The sequence below is a fragment of the Lissotriton vulgaris genome, chromosome 8 (genome assembly GCF_964263255.1).
Source record: "Lissotriton vulgaris chromosome 8, aLisVul1.2, whole genome shotgun sequence".
Lineage (NCBI taxonomy): Eukaryota > Metazoa > Chordata > Amphibia > Caudata > Salamandridae > Lissotriton > Lissotriton vulgaris.
In genome coordinates, this window is record NC_141696.1 from 1,430,443,976 (window position 1) to 1,430,458,026 (window position 14,051).

At 39.2% G+C, this 14,051-nt stretch overlaps 1 protein-coding gene across 2 annotated transcripts in view; it reads left to right on the forward strand.

Moving 5' to 3' along the window:
* Positions 1–663: 663 nt before the first annotated feature.
* GJA5 (gap junction protein alpha 5) overlaps positions 664–14,051 on the forward strand; it is a 230,827-nt gene continuing 217,439 nt past the window's right edge. Inside the window, exon 1 of one of the 2 annotated variants that reach the window (XM_086935490.1) lies at positions 664–1,578. The gene's annotated coding sequence lies outside the window, so the exon portion shown is untranslated. The remainder of the gene's footprint in view (positions 1,579–14,051) is intronic. The other variant, XM_086935491.1, reaches the window with a different exon arrangement.

Consider the following 14,051-nt stretch of genomic DNA (forward strand, 5'->3'; position numbering starts at 1 on the left):
AGATATTTCTTCTCCTTACGCCTCTGCTGGGAAGGTGTAAGATGTTGGCATCCCCAGGTTGGATGCCTCAAAATCCCAGGGAGTTGCACAAGAACAGACACGCAATGCCCATGGAACGCCTTCCCGGGGCAGAGTAGTGCAATGAAGCGATTGTGCAGTGTTATGTTGCTCCGGATTCTCCAGATAGTGGCTCTGCTGGGCTTCAAATATCTGGCTTGAAAGTTTGTGTCACGCAGGTACTACGTTGCGTGCTGCAAACATGATGAAACCCTCTCATAAATAAGCCCCCATGTTTACAGACAGCTATATTATGCGTATATCTCTGCAACAGACGCTCAACCCGCTGAGTTTTTCTTCAGATTTCTACATGATGTGCTTGTCATTTGCTGACATGGCAGTAAACAAAGGTGTGTCTGTGAGGTAAGTGTTACCGCATAATAAATGAACCAACATAGCATCTCGTGCGCCCAGAAGCCTTCTAAGCGTCTCAAGCAGGAAGCCAGTCGCTTCTATCTTTGAAGCTATTTTCCTGAAACTTTCTGACATCCCCCCTGATAGGCTGAAATCCCTTCATTAAAAATAGCCTAACTCGAGCAGAGCTGACCGCGGGCCAAGCCCCTGTTTACAAAGCTGCCTGTCATCGCACTTCTGCCGCAACCAGGAGCTGCTCCTAGCAGGCAGGAGGCAGAAGGCAGGAGGCAGTCAGCTGCTTTCGTTTCTAACGGCGAAGCCCTGAGTCAGGCGACTTGTGTAGCGGAGGACAACTCATCGAATCCCCTCTTGACGCTTGTTGGCTGAAGCCGAGTCTGCATAGGGGCTCGACCAGGTGCGTTTCTATACCCCCTTCCCTCACAGAGAGGCCACACATCAAATCACCTCCGGGCACTCCCTGGCTAGGCAGTGGCTGCAATTCAACCAGTTATGTAATAAGTGCCAGGCGGGCAACTTGAGCCAAATTTTGCCTTAGTCGTGAAGCGCCTAGAGGCGTTTCAACTGTGGTTCGCTGATGCCGACTCCTCCTTTTCGTAGAGGTCTGCCTGTGTGAAGGAAAGGCACCCGGCCTTCAGAAAGAAACTCCCACCGCAACTTTTTGAACATTTATGCAGCCACTGCTTCCACCACGAAGCGCCTCGAGGTCGTTCAGTGTGATTAAGTGCTACAAAATAATTCTTCGTCAGAGGTCTACCTCGGCAAACAGCGGCACGCAGTGCTCGGGGAGAAAGTGAAAATGCCCCTTATGGAAACCTAAGTTGAGTGATGTTCCTTTCTTTCTGAGTGCTGGGTGCAGGTGTGACGCACGTTTTATAGTTTTTGAGCAGTAACACTGCCCACCAACCAACACCGCCCCCCACCAGTGTCATGCTGTCCATCTCAGATCCCTGAAAGTAGGGGGCGTTTTTAAGGGATTCCCCTGTCCTGCCTCCTCAAAGAAGCATCACTTCGTGCAGCTGGGCGACTAATAGGCATGGTAACAGGTACCACGTGGACTTCTCGCCCAGGACTCCGAGTCACTCGCCACATAGGGAAGAACTCCTTTCATCACAAGCCTCCATCCTGTCAGACACCACGCGCCAGCAGGTAAGACCACGTCACTTCCTTCTTTTTACCTGTTAATTGTTAGACTCGCCTCTTCTAATCCTGTGCACCTTTACATAAGCGCATGTTGGAAATCAAAATATGCAGCAATAAAAAGAGGAGTATTTATGTATTATTATAATGATTGAAATGCAGCAGCAGCAATCTAGCGAGGCGTGTTATAACTCACTCCCAAGTGTTTGGCGCCTGCCAGACGAACATTAAATGCAGAGAATAGAAACAACAGCATCTGAACTTCCACACAAAATCAGTCTGTAATAATTATCATTAATTTTATTCGTTATCATAACAACATCAATAATAATAATAATAATAATAAAGCGCTTAATAACACAGTTTACCTGTTTTCGGGCGCTATAAATATGCACTGTCGGGGGCTTATTTACAGGCCCCTTGCGCCTCTGGTGCGTCACTTTTAATATAGAGAAAAGTGACTTGTAAATAAGACCCTCAGTCTCTGAGGTTATCTGAGGCAGCCTCCTTCCTACAGATGCTGGCACAAGGAGCTGAGTTCAGATTACAGTTTCTGATCCTGTAACGACGAGTCCCTATTACCTCTAGAGTCGAACACTTTTAAAGCAACCTTCACCGCGATCCTTTATTCGTTGCTATTCTCTGGTCTATCATCGTCTTTCCGCTTCTTTTAATTCATTCTTGTCCGATTGTCACTCGTGTTGCGTTTTCATACCTTTTTATAGTCATAACTTTTCTATAAGCATTCACACCTTCTACGTCTGCCAATTTTCTACATTCATTTATATCTACAAAATCTTATCCTTTAAAATTTACTCCATTTAAATTAGATATAAATATTTTGACCAGAAAAGCCAAAGGTTATAGGGGCGTTATAATTAGGTTGATGTTTTACCCATACAAAATTACAGAAATTCAACAGTTATAGTTATACTTATAGTTATGTTAGCAAACTATCAAATCGTGGCCTATGGTTTTGTTTGGGCTAGAACATCAACCTAACTATAACACCCCTGTAACCTTTTTTTTTTTGTGAATTTCTATGTTTTAAAAAAAAGTATAAAGTGATATATAATTACTGTACGTTAATACAACAACAATACCCTGCTTTACCAACCCCCCCAGCATGTACCCAACTCCACGTGGCCCAAGCCTGTGTGCGGCGACGGTTTGGTGTGTGAGAAGGGAAGGGTTTTTTTTTCCAATTGGGCTTCGGACCCATGGGTCCATGAAGGATCCATGTCCCTAGATATCTATACATTTCTTTCTCTAATAACTCCCAAACTACTGAACAGATTTAAACAAAATTACAAAAAGGTCTCTTTCTAGACCAAGATCTACCTTTCTGCAAAACTTGGTGTAATTCCGTTCAGCTGTTAGGGTTATAATTGTACCTAAAAAAGGAAAAATCCCCATAGAAATTGCATGGGGAAAAAGCATTTTGGGACCCCTCTTATCTCGGCCATGCTTTTACAGATCACCCCAAATCTTTCCAGAGAGCAGTTTAAGTAAGTTGTACGCTAGTTATGAAAATTTCACGAACATTTGTCAAACAGTTTTTAGCAAAACAAAAAGCAATTTGTCTATGGGAAAAGATGGTCCTAACTATAACTACCTATTATATATATATGTGTGTGTGTGTGTGTGTGTGTGGGTGTGTGTGTGTGTGTGTGTGTGTGTGTGTCTGCGTGTGCGCGCGTGTGTGCGTGTGTGTATATATATATATGCCCACACATTTATTCTATATTTGTTCCTGTACAGCATTTACCTAGTTTAACCCATTTTACTACTGTCCCATGTTAATTCCCATTTTATGTTCACTCCTATTCAATATTAAATCCTGATTTATTTTCACTCTTTTTCTGTGTCACTACCGTTGTGTACTTGTTTCTTATATATTTTCATCTTTCTTCCATATTCTATGTAAACGCTCCTTTTATATATTAACAGATTTTGGGCATTCACCTCTTTTTGTATAATTAATACAATATTCAAATCAGAACTTTTGCTTGCTTACTGTACTTCTAGATACATTTATTTGTTGTTTCAACCCAATATTCTACTGACACTCATGTTAAAATGTATACTTTTTCAATATTCATTCACATTCCAAATGCCTCCTGTTCTATATTCTCTGTTCTTTGCCTCATTTTTATATTTACTCCTCTTGTAATGTACTTCTTTTTTACATCCAGCTTATTTTAACTGCTTAGGTATTCACTGGTTTCCCATACTTAATCCATTATTTACTAACGTTCCGTGTTAAGTAGGGTGTATATTGATTCTTACTCCGTATGCACTGAATTTATCCATTCAGTCATCTGTGATATACAGTAGTGCATTATAATCAACTGTTTTGTATGTTCTTTGCAATTCTATATGTACTACTATTCCGGATTCATTACTTTTCATTATTCATTTCCATGGTATTTTCACTATTCATTTATATGCTTGCATGTTCAATGTTCACTTCTATTTTGTATTTATCCATGTTCTGTATTTCACCTATTTTGTTTTCAGCTATGTCTCTCAGGATTGTTTTTGTGCAGGAAAGTGTCCCTTCCTGCACAGAAACAATCCTGGCTACAATGCAGGCACCCTTGCAACATGATGCAAGGGTGCCTGCATTGGTGCTAGGAAGTCAAAAGTGTGTCCGCGCTAGGAAAGTACAGCAATGCACTGTATAATGGCAAATATGGCACATTCTTGCCCCTTCCCTTTGGCACAGTGCAGCACATCAAGGTGGCTTGCTGGGTCTGGTGGCTCAGTGGACTAAAGCAGCCATTGCAGGGGCCTGTGTTTGACCTCATGGTCACAGGTTTAAATCCCGGCGGGTCCACTCAGCCTTACATCCGTTTGAGGTTGATAAAATGAGTACCATTGAGTTGGGTAACAATAAACATTTGATATTCAGCACCAGGACCCCTTTGGATAATCGTGCGCTTTACAAATACACCTGTTATGTTATGCTGCATTGTGCTGTCTGAAAGGATGATAAATCTGCCCCAGTGTGTGTGTAAATGTTGTACACTGGATTAGTTTGAGAAATACACAAACTTTGTAAATTACACATAGAATTTACTCTGGGGATTCATTCTTTTGTTTAATAAAAGCTTTATTAAATAAAGTTACAGCTGTACAGAGTTTCCTTATAAAATTAATAATCCAGGATTAAGTTAGAGAACAATGCCATAAGATTACAACAAGAAAAAATACACAAATAAGAAAGGATATAAAATATACAGTAAACCAATTACAATAATACATTAATTCTGTGCATATTTAAAAATCACATTTTATATTTTATAATGCGTGAAGAAGAAAAAAAGAAAGAAAAGAAAAGGAAGAATGGAAAGGAAAAGAAAAGAAAACAATGAAAAAACAAAAGAGGGTGTAAGAAATATATACTGCACATTATAAACGCTTATCTTATTATAATCGTATATCATATAATAACATAGGTTATGTTATATTTACTAAATATGACAATAAATAGGAAAAGGTGAAGTAAATATTAAGAAAAAGATCATGGAGGCTCAAAGACCATCGTAGAGTTTTTGTATGCTTTATGATTTTTGTTTAAATAATCAATAAGAGGTGACCAAAACAAATCCTTCTTAATCACCTGTAATGTAGAAGTAACCAATGCAGCATTGAGTCTATGATGAGAACAAAGAAGATTTCACCAATTAGTAATCCTAAAATTATTAGAATGTTCTACAGTTGGACGTAATGACTTGAAATGCAATGATGATTAAAGTGTCCACGAATGTACCTAGTTTAGAATTAACTGACCAAAAGCTTGAGGAGCGTCCCAACAAATGTGTTGAATATCAAAAGGAAAATCAATACAACAAATAGTGAAGATAGACAGACACACCTGAAACCAAAAGGCTTTAATTGGTGGACAATGAAAAAACAAATGAAAGTATGTGCTGTGGAGGGAATTACAAGACCAACATGTGTTAGGAAGAATTGGATCGTATTTATGTAACAAAAGTGGAGTAAAATACAGCCTATTATAACATTTTAAAGGGTTGGTGTGGTACTGGCATTACAAGAGGCATGATGCACCTTATTCCAAATTGATCTCCGGATCTTTAAAGAAAAGAAGTGCTGAAGGTTTGTCTCCCACACTAATTCAGTTTTAGATTTTGGATGAGAAGGAGTCATGTAATGTATATAATAGTATATGCAGAATGCTTTGGGTGGAAAAGAAAGATTAATTGGTTCAGCAGGCGGGACGAGAGTACGAGATTGTGTTTGCTTGAATAGGAAAATAGATTGCAAAAGGGCAGTCTGAAGAAACCTTTGGAAGTTGAAGCAGAAGAAAGACCACATTTAGTTTGAATATCCAAGAAAGAGAGAGACAGGAATAATTCCACACATTAATTGTTTAACCTGAATTATGCCCTTGATAACCCATTGTTTTAAAAAAATAGTACAATTAGATAATTTGATAAGTTCATTATGCCAAATAAAAGATTCCAGAAATTCCTGCAATGAAGACATGAGTTGTGTCAAAATACGAGAAGATAGCATGATAGAGTATTTATTATGTGGAGAAGATAAGGCTCAAGGGGGCTTTGAAAAATATACTAGAGAGTGGAAAGGGAATTGTGATATGAGGGAATCTTCCAGTTTACCAGTGTAACAACTTAAAGGAACACACATGATATAATCACACAACAATGGCAGTTAAATAAATATATTTTTTCAAAACATGAATATAACAACTGTCAATCGAATTTGTGCCACATTGTTTTGCTTTATTATATATCTAAATCTGATCATCAAATCTCTGTTGGCATCAATGTTGTGACAATGTTTTTAATTGAGACAATTTATGGGTGATATATGTTTGTTGATACAATTGAGATAGTGTGAATGGGCTATTTTATTACTTTCTATATCATTAATAAAATATATTTTGTACTTCTTTGATAAAAAACAGTATCTGTTGGTTCGTTCTTCTTTCTTTTTGTTATCTAAGTGCCATTGTTGTGTGATTATATCATTTGTGTTGCCTTAATTCTTTACACTGATTAATTGATCCCTGCCTTAGGGAATTCTCTCCATTAGCAGGGGGCCTCTTTCTTTACATTATATAAATCTTCCAGTTTACGCCATACATTATTGGTCATTATCTCTCATATAAGGCAAGACTTGAATTAAGACAAATACAGTGTGATATTGCTAAAAATCTGGAAACTTTACACTGCCCAATTCTGTAGGTTTACATAGGGAGGTTAAGGAAATGCAAGTTTTTTTCCCACTCCATAAAAAAACACCAAGACCTGATTTTGATGTCGGTCGGAAAGCCTCCGACCTCTGGTTGGAGTCTTTCCAACTGACATCTTCAGTTTCAATTCAGACCGCGATATTATGAATGTGGCGGTCGATTTTGAAACTGACCGTCATTCCATCTGGCTTGTGACGGGCCAATCAGAACAGGCACGTAATCCCTTAAGGACGATGTTTTCACTGTTGGGAATACAGTGTTGGTTTCCCACAGGCTCTTCATGTCGGGCTTTCCAACATGAAAAGCCTGTTGGAAAGCAAATTTGGGGGTCCCTAGCAGGACCTCCCTTGTAACAGCTGCCACCTTGTGGGGCCTGGGGGGCACATATGGTGCCACCTGTCAATCCTTGCCCGAGCGGCAGGCACCGTGTGGTGCCTGACATGCAGAGCAGAGATTAATAAAAACTCCTATTTCTCTATGGGAGCTTGTGCTGTGGCAGGTTTTTGACCACAGCACAAGCTCCCATAGAGAAATGAGAGTGTGTGACAGCACCATTTGCAGGCACACACAAATTCTGTGATCTGGACTGCCTACCGGAGGTTAGTCAGTCCTGATTCTGCAATGGTATGTCTGCCGACATCATAATGAGACCCCAAGTGATTTCTTAAGTGCCTTAAAAAATGTTAAAAGAAGTTAAACAGGTAACATGGACAAATGAAAGTTAATGATGGGAAGCATTATCCCACCTAGACAAATACAAAGGGGACCATTTTTCTGCCATTTGAAGAATCTTATGTTTGACTTCAGCTAAATTAATCTGAATGGTTTTTGCAACTGAGGTATTTAATTCCCAAACATTTAATAGAGTGTGAGTTCCATTTGAACTCCGTGCCAAAAAAGCATATCTTTTAAACAATATTTATGAAGGGGAGAACCTCAGATTTTGAAAAGTTGAGTTTATATCCTTTTAAGTCAAAGTATGCAAACATGGTTTTACGGACAATATAAAGAGTAAAGGAGACAGGGGAGATCCTTGCTAGGGCCCCTTAAAAGAGAAAAATAAGAAGATTGGGCACCATTAGGAAAGACAGTTGTCTTTGGGGAGGATTATAATATATCTATATATTTGAGAAACGTTGGTCTGAAGCCATGCCACTCAAGATTACGGATAATAAATCACCAATGGACACGATCAAAAGCCTTTTTGGCATCTGAAGTTATGGCAGCCATAGGCATATTATTAGCTGAAGCAACCTGTAGAATGTCCAGAAAAATTCTAGAATTATCAGTCATGTGTCTTTTACGGTAAACAGACATAATATCGAGTCCAAAATATCGATTGGACAAAATATCGAGTAAAAAATATAGACTGGACAAAATATAGACTAGACAAAATATAGACAACAAAAATATCGACTAATATCGACTAGAATAACCAAAATATCGAATCAAAAATATAGACTAGACATAATATAGACTAAAAGAAATATAGACAAGAAAAATATCGAAAATAAGGTAAGTTATTAATATTTAATAATATGTGAGTAATATAAATCTGTAGCGGGTTGTGGGTTTATAGGGGAATAGGGTGGAAAGTAATTTAATTATAATTAATTAATTATGTAAATTTAATCTAATTGTTAATTAAATAATAATTGGTAAATAATTAAAATATAATAGTTAATTAATTAAACATTATTAATTGACAAATAATTAATTTTTAGTAATTTATTTTCTGTAGCGGGTTGTGTGTTTATAGGGGAATAGGGTGGGAAGTAATTTAATTATAATTAATTAATTATGTAAATTTAATCTAATTGTTAATTAAATAATAATTGGTAAATAATTTAAATATAATAGTTAATTAATTAAAAATGATTAATTGATAAATAATTAATTTTTAGTAATTTATTTTCTGTAGCGGGTTGTGTGTTTATAGGGGAATAGGGTGGGAAGTAATTTAATTATAATTAATAAATATGTAAATTTAATCTAATTGTTAATTAAATAATAATTGGTAAATAATTAAAATATAATGGGTAATTAATTTAAAATAAATAATTGATAAATAATTAATTTTTTTTAATTTATTTTCTGTAGCGGGTTGTGTGTTTATAGGGTTCAGGGTCAGTTTTCAGTTTTTGGGTAAAGGGGTATTTTTAGGGTTCAGGGTCAGTTTTCCATTTTTGGGTAAAGGGGTATTTTTAGGGTTCAGGGTCAGTTTTCAGTTTTTGGGTAAAGGGGTATTTTTAGGGTTTAGGGTCAGTTTTCAGTTTTTGGGTAAAGGGGTATTTTTAGGGTTCAGGGTCAGTTTTCAGTTTTTGGGTAAAGGGGTATTTTTAGGGTTCAGGGTCAGTTTTGGGTTTTTTGGTAAAGGGGTATTTTTAGGGTTCAGGGTCAGTTTTGGGTTTTTGGGGTACAGGGATATTTTTAGGGTTCAGGGTCAGTTTTGAGTTTTTGGGGTACAGGCGTACGCTTTCTCTACTGTAGCACCCACTGGAGTGGGAATAGTAATTGTTACCCCTACGCTATCCAACGATCTCTGTAATGTAGCACCCACTGGAGTGGTTACATTAAATTTAAACCTTTTGCTATGCCACGGTAAATATATTCTATATGTTTTATTAATAACACGTATTAATATATATATGTATTATTATTATTAATTTTTAAATTTACATTAATTATGTAATAATGTACATGTATTTAATAATTTTAACAATGTTTATATTAAATATATGTAATATTATAATAGTTTTAACTTATTTTAACTTATTTTAAAGACATAAAAAAATCGATATTTTGACAGTCTATATTTTTAACACTCGATATTTTAAAGTCGATATTTTTGTACTTACCTTAGTGAAGATAGAAAGTCGATATTATGTCCCTCGATATTTTGTCATCGATATTTTGGGAACTCGATATTTTGGTAGTAGATATTATTTCAGTGATCCGTCTTTTACTAATCCAGTTTGCTCTCAGCCTACCATATCTGGAATAAGAGGGATTAGGCAAATCAAGGCTTCCAAAAAAGTGCTTTGGGCTTCATTAAGAGTAAGAAAATACAGATATAATAAGGTAAGTTAATGTGGGACAAAATATGTGAAAAACAAGAATACAATTCTGTTCCAGCTGCTTTCACATTGAAAGGGAATTAAAATACGAACCCAGTGCCTCATCTGAAGGAAAATAATCAAGTGTATTTAGGGTTGTATAATAATCAGTGAAAGAGTTCAAAATTTCAGTATCATTAAAATTTGGAATATTATTTCTATCTATAATCTTAACTATTTTAGACTTCTGATATTTAACTTTCAAGTAATTTGCAAGTAATTTGCCAGCTTTATTATGCCCCTCCCCATAGAATTTGGAGTTCATCTTGAACAATATTCCAAAAGCTTCTTGATTTAATTTGAATTTGGTGCGCATTAGAAGTTTTAATATAGTATACATTTTTTTGTGGTAAAAGAGTCATGCTCCAATTGTTCAGTAGAGGTTGGAAAAAAGTGAAGATTCCTTAAGGGCTTTTTACTTTTTAGATGAAACATAGTTAGTTATATGACGTTGTGCAGATGCCTCAAAATCATCTCAAATTACATGAAATGGGAGATCAGGAGTATTATTATAAGTGAAACACTCTTTAAGAAAACATTCAAAACTCTGTACAGAAACCTTATCCTTCAGCAGACTATTGTTAAAACGTCATCTGTTAATTTTAGAAGCTTCCGGTAATAAGTCAAGAGCATGATCTGAAAGGAGTATGAACCCAATTTCACAATGCAGAAATTATAGGAGGGAAAAGAAATATGAAAGCAATTCTGGATTAAGATTTATGAGTGGGTGTATAGAAAGTGTATTCCAGAGAATCTAGATAGTACAATCTCCAAGCATTCACCGGACCTCTGGAGTGAATAGATCATGCAAATGTTTTCTGCATCTTATTCGGAACACATTTAACTTGAAGGTTTCTTTCTAAAAAAGGGTCCATAATCTGAATAAACTCTCCACCTACCATGAAATTCGCATATCATAACCGACATTTGGTGCCAAAATTGTACATTGACACCAGTAGGGCATAAATAGTCTAAATTAAAATAGATGTAAGATGAATAGTAGCATGTATGAAACTCAATCTAACTTCAGTATCACTTTCCTCTTTCTCTATTATCAAAGGAAGGTATGTATGGACAAGTATGATAACCCCATTCTTATTAGCAGTGACAGGGCAAAAGAATACCTGACCAACTCAATTTTTACATAGTGAGTTGACATATTTATCAAGCAAGTTAGTTTCTTGTAAAAAGGCAATATTACATTTGAGAATGGGACAAACAAGTGATAACTCTGTTCCTTGATAGGGCAACGTAGACCCTTAACAATCTAAGATATAACCCTAAGATTATTTGCCTACAAAACATAATAATTATATACCTTGAATTCATCTAAACATATTAACTAAATATAATACCTCAGCCATGCCTCTAGGGTGACCAGATGACAAAGCGGCAACAGATTTAGGGCCAACTCGATCAGCACATAGTAAATTAAGATTTGTTCCCTCTTTAAGACCAACTAGTTTAGGAATGTGTTTCTTAAGAAAGCAAGCATGTCAGAACCCTCCGCCCGCTTTTGGAATGCCATAAATTTGGAGATTCTTACATCTCTTCCGATTTTCCAAATCCTCCGTTTGTTGCATAAGAAGCGCTATCTCCTTAGACACACCATCAATCTTGGTTGCCACATTCTGTGCTTCACTAATCCATTGCTCAATGTCCGACACACTATACTCTGGATTTGACTATTTCTCATCTATGTGTTGAAGTGTAGTGTTAGTTCCTATAAGAAAAGGTTTCAGGAGCTTTATTTCTCACATAAGAATGTCTAGAGTCAAATGTAATGGTGACAACTTTGTAGGAGAACTAGGATCTTTCTTTTACCACTTTGTAGCAGTGTTGAAGTCTTTACAGACAGACTGCATGTTTGTAGATGAGGTGACAGCCTTATGACAGGATGATGACGAGGACTCTTTATGTAAAAAGAGAGCAGACTCTTAAGTCACAGGAGAAGAAGCAGACAGTCTCAAATGCTGTAAAATAGCAATAAAAAATGCTGCAGAAGGGAGGCCCAAACGTAATCCAATAGGCAAGAGTAAATAAAGCACAGGTTACCACTGCCAAGATGGAAAGGTATAGGAGCTCTGAGTTTTGGCTCACAGGGTGGGGATTACCTATCGGGTCTTATTCCCTGTTTCTGCCATCCATCCTGGATTATTCTGTGGATTTACTCACCCTATCAGCCGCTCGCCTTGACCTTTATTTCGGATTGGCTGATCGTCGACTCTCGGTGGCGCAAGTAGGGAGGGCAGCATCATCCTGCTCCGAAATTCTCTACTGCACTGAAAAAAAGGCTGTCTATGCTGATGGACGACCGCCTGGACCAAAACCGACTTGAATGGATAGGAAGGAGAGAGGCTGCCCCCCCCCCTCCAGGGTCGATAAGCCTTCCATTGTCGCCAGGTCACGCTCGCTTCTATGGAGATGCACCTGTGACAGGTCCATGGCACCACACCCCACCGAACCGAACAGGGATATTGGTGAGGGCCTCACTCCCGCTTTGGGTCGGTCTCCGGACTTAAGGTGAACTGGACTAAGACGTGCCTCTTTCCGACTCGACGGGGCATGCCCCCTCCGGCATCCTTGGGGGAGTTAATGTGGGAACCGACCTGCCTCACTTATCTGGGTGTTCGGGTCTATCATGATGAGAAGGATTTGTTGGAGGGTAATATAGGCAGGTGTGTTAGAGCATTGAGGAGCTGCATTGAGTTTTGGAGGACCTTCCCCCTGTTGGTGATTGGCAGGGTGGCGCCGCTTTAGATGGTAGCGCTCCCCAGACTACTGTACTATTTTCGTACCTTGCCGGTCTGGCTCCCGCCGAGAATTTTTAAAGACCTAAGATTGCTGATGGTGGGATTCTTCTGGGGCAGCGGTAGACGACGAGTAGCACTGACGACGTTGATGAGACCCAGACTGGAGGGCGGATTGGCAGTGCCTGACTTTGAGCTTTATTATCTGGCGGCTCAACTGCAAGTTCTGACACAGAATATAGCTCGGGAGTATCAGGGCCCAGAGGGTAGCTGGGGAAAGGGAATAGCACGCCATGTATTGGCATATATCGTGATGCAACAGAATCTCGTTCTGCGGGACCTGACCAGTGAGGAGCGGACCTTGCGCCTTTGGTGGAATAGAACACAGCACAGCTCGGGGACCCCTCGCCCATACGCTCCGGAGATCCCACTGGGCATGCTGACGGCACTGCCGCACGGCAGGGACTGGTCCCCACTAGCGCATTGGGAACAGTTGGGTGTCCAGATGGTGGGGGACCTGTACGTGGACGGGGAAGTAGCGCCCTTCCCGGTACTGCAGGACATGTATGGGCATCCGGACGGAGACTTTTTGATTCATGCTACGGTTACGACCGCGATACAAAAACACTGGGGAACGGGGAGAACGGAACCGGTATTGACCCTTGCTTGTCAATATACGGTGATGGCGGCAGGAACGGTCAAGGCAGTGACATGCCTCCAGTCCCGGCTGCTGCAGGAGGGCATGCGTCCCTTGGAAGTTCTTAAGGCGAAATGGGAGGAGAGCATAGGTTGACTAATCCCTGACACCACATGGGAACAAATCCTCAAACGGGCGTGGAAGGGCACCAGGAACGCTCGTCTCCAACAAATTAAATACTTTATACTGCATAGGGCCTACTTAACGCCGGGGCAGATCCGGAAGAATTTCCGGGTCCAGAGTGCAGCATGCCCGAGACGTAGAGAGGAGGATGTTGAACTAGAACACATGCTATGGCTATGCCCACGAATGGATGGTAACTGGGAGGCAGTGGGGGAGCTTTTGAACGAAATCACAGACAGACAATTAGAATATGATATGGCCACCTGTCTGTTGCATTGGTTCCCACACACTACTAAAACCAAGGTTACTAGTAAATTTATCGATCTAGGGCTTCTGCTGGCTAAGCGCGAAATTACCTGCATTGGAAGCCAAGTGAGGGACCATCGAGTGGGCGCTGGAAACGGGAATTCTGCAAGTGAGCGAGCTTTGAAAGTGTGGTAACGCTCACACAGGCTACCCGATCAGGTAATGAGAAGGCATTGGAAGTAGCTAGAGCATGGGAGGCCCTAGTCCAGACGCTGAAGGTTCATCAAACGACAGAAGGGGAGGACTGA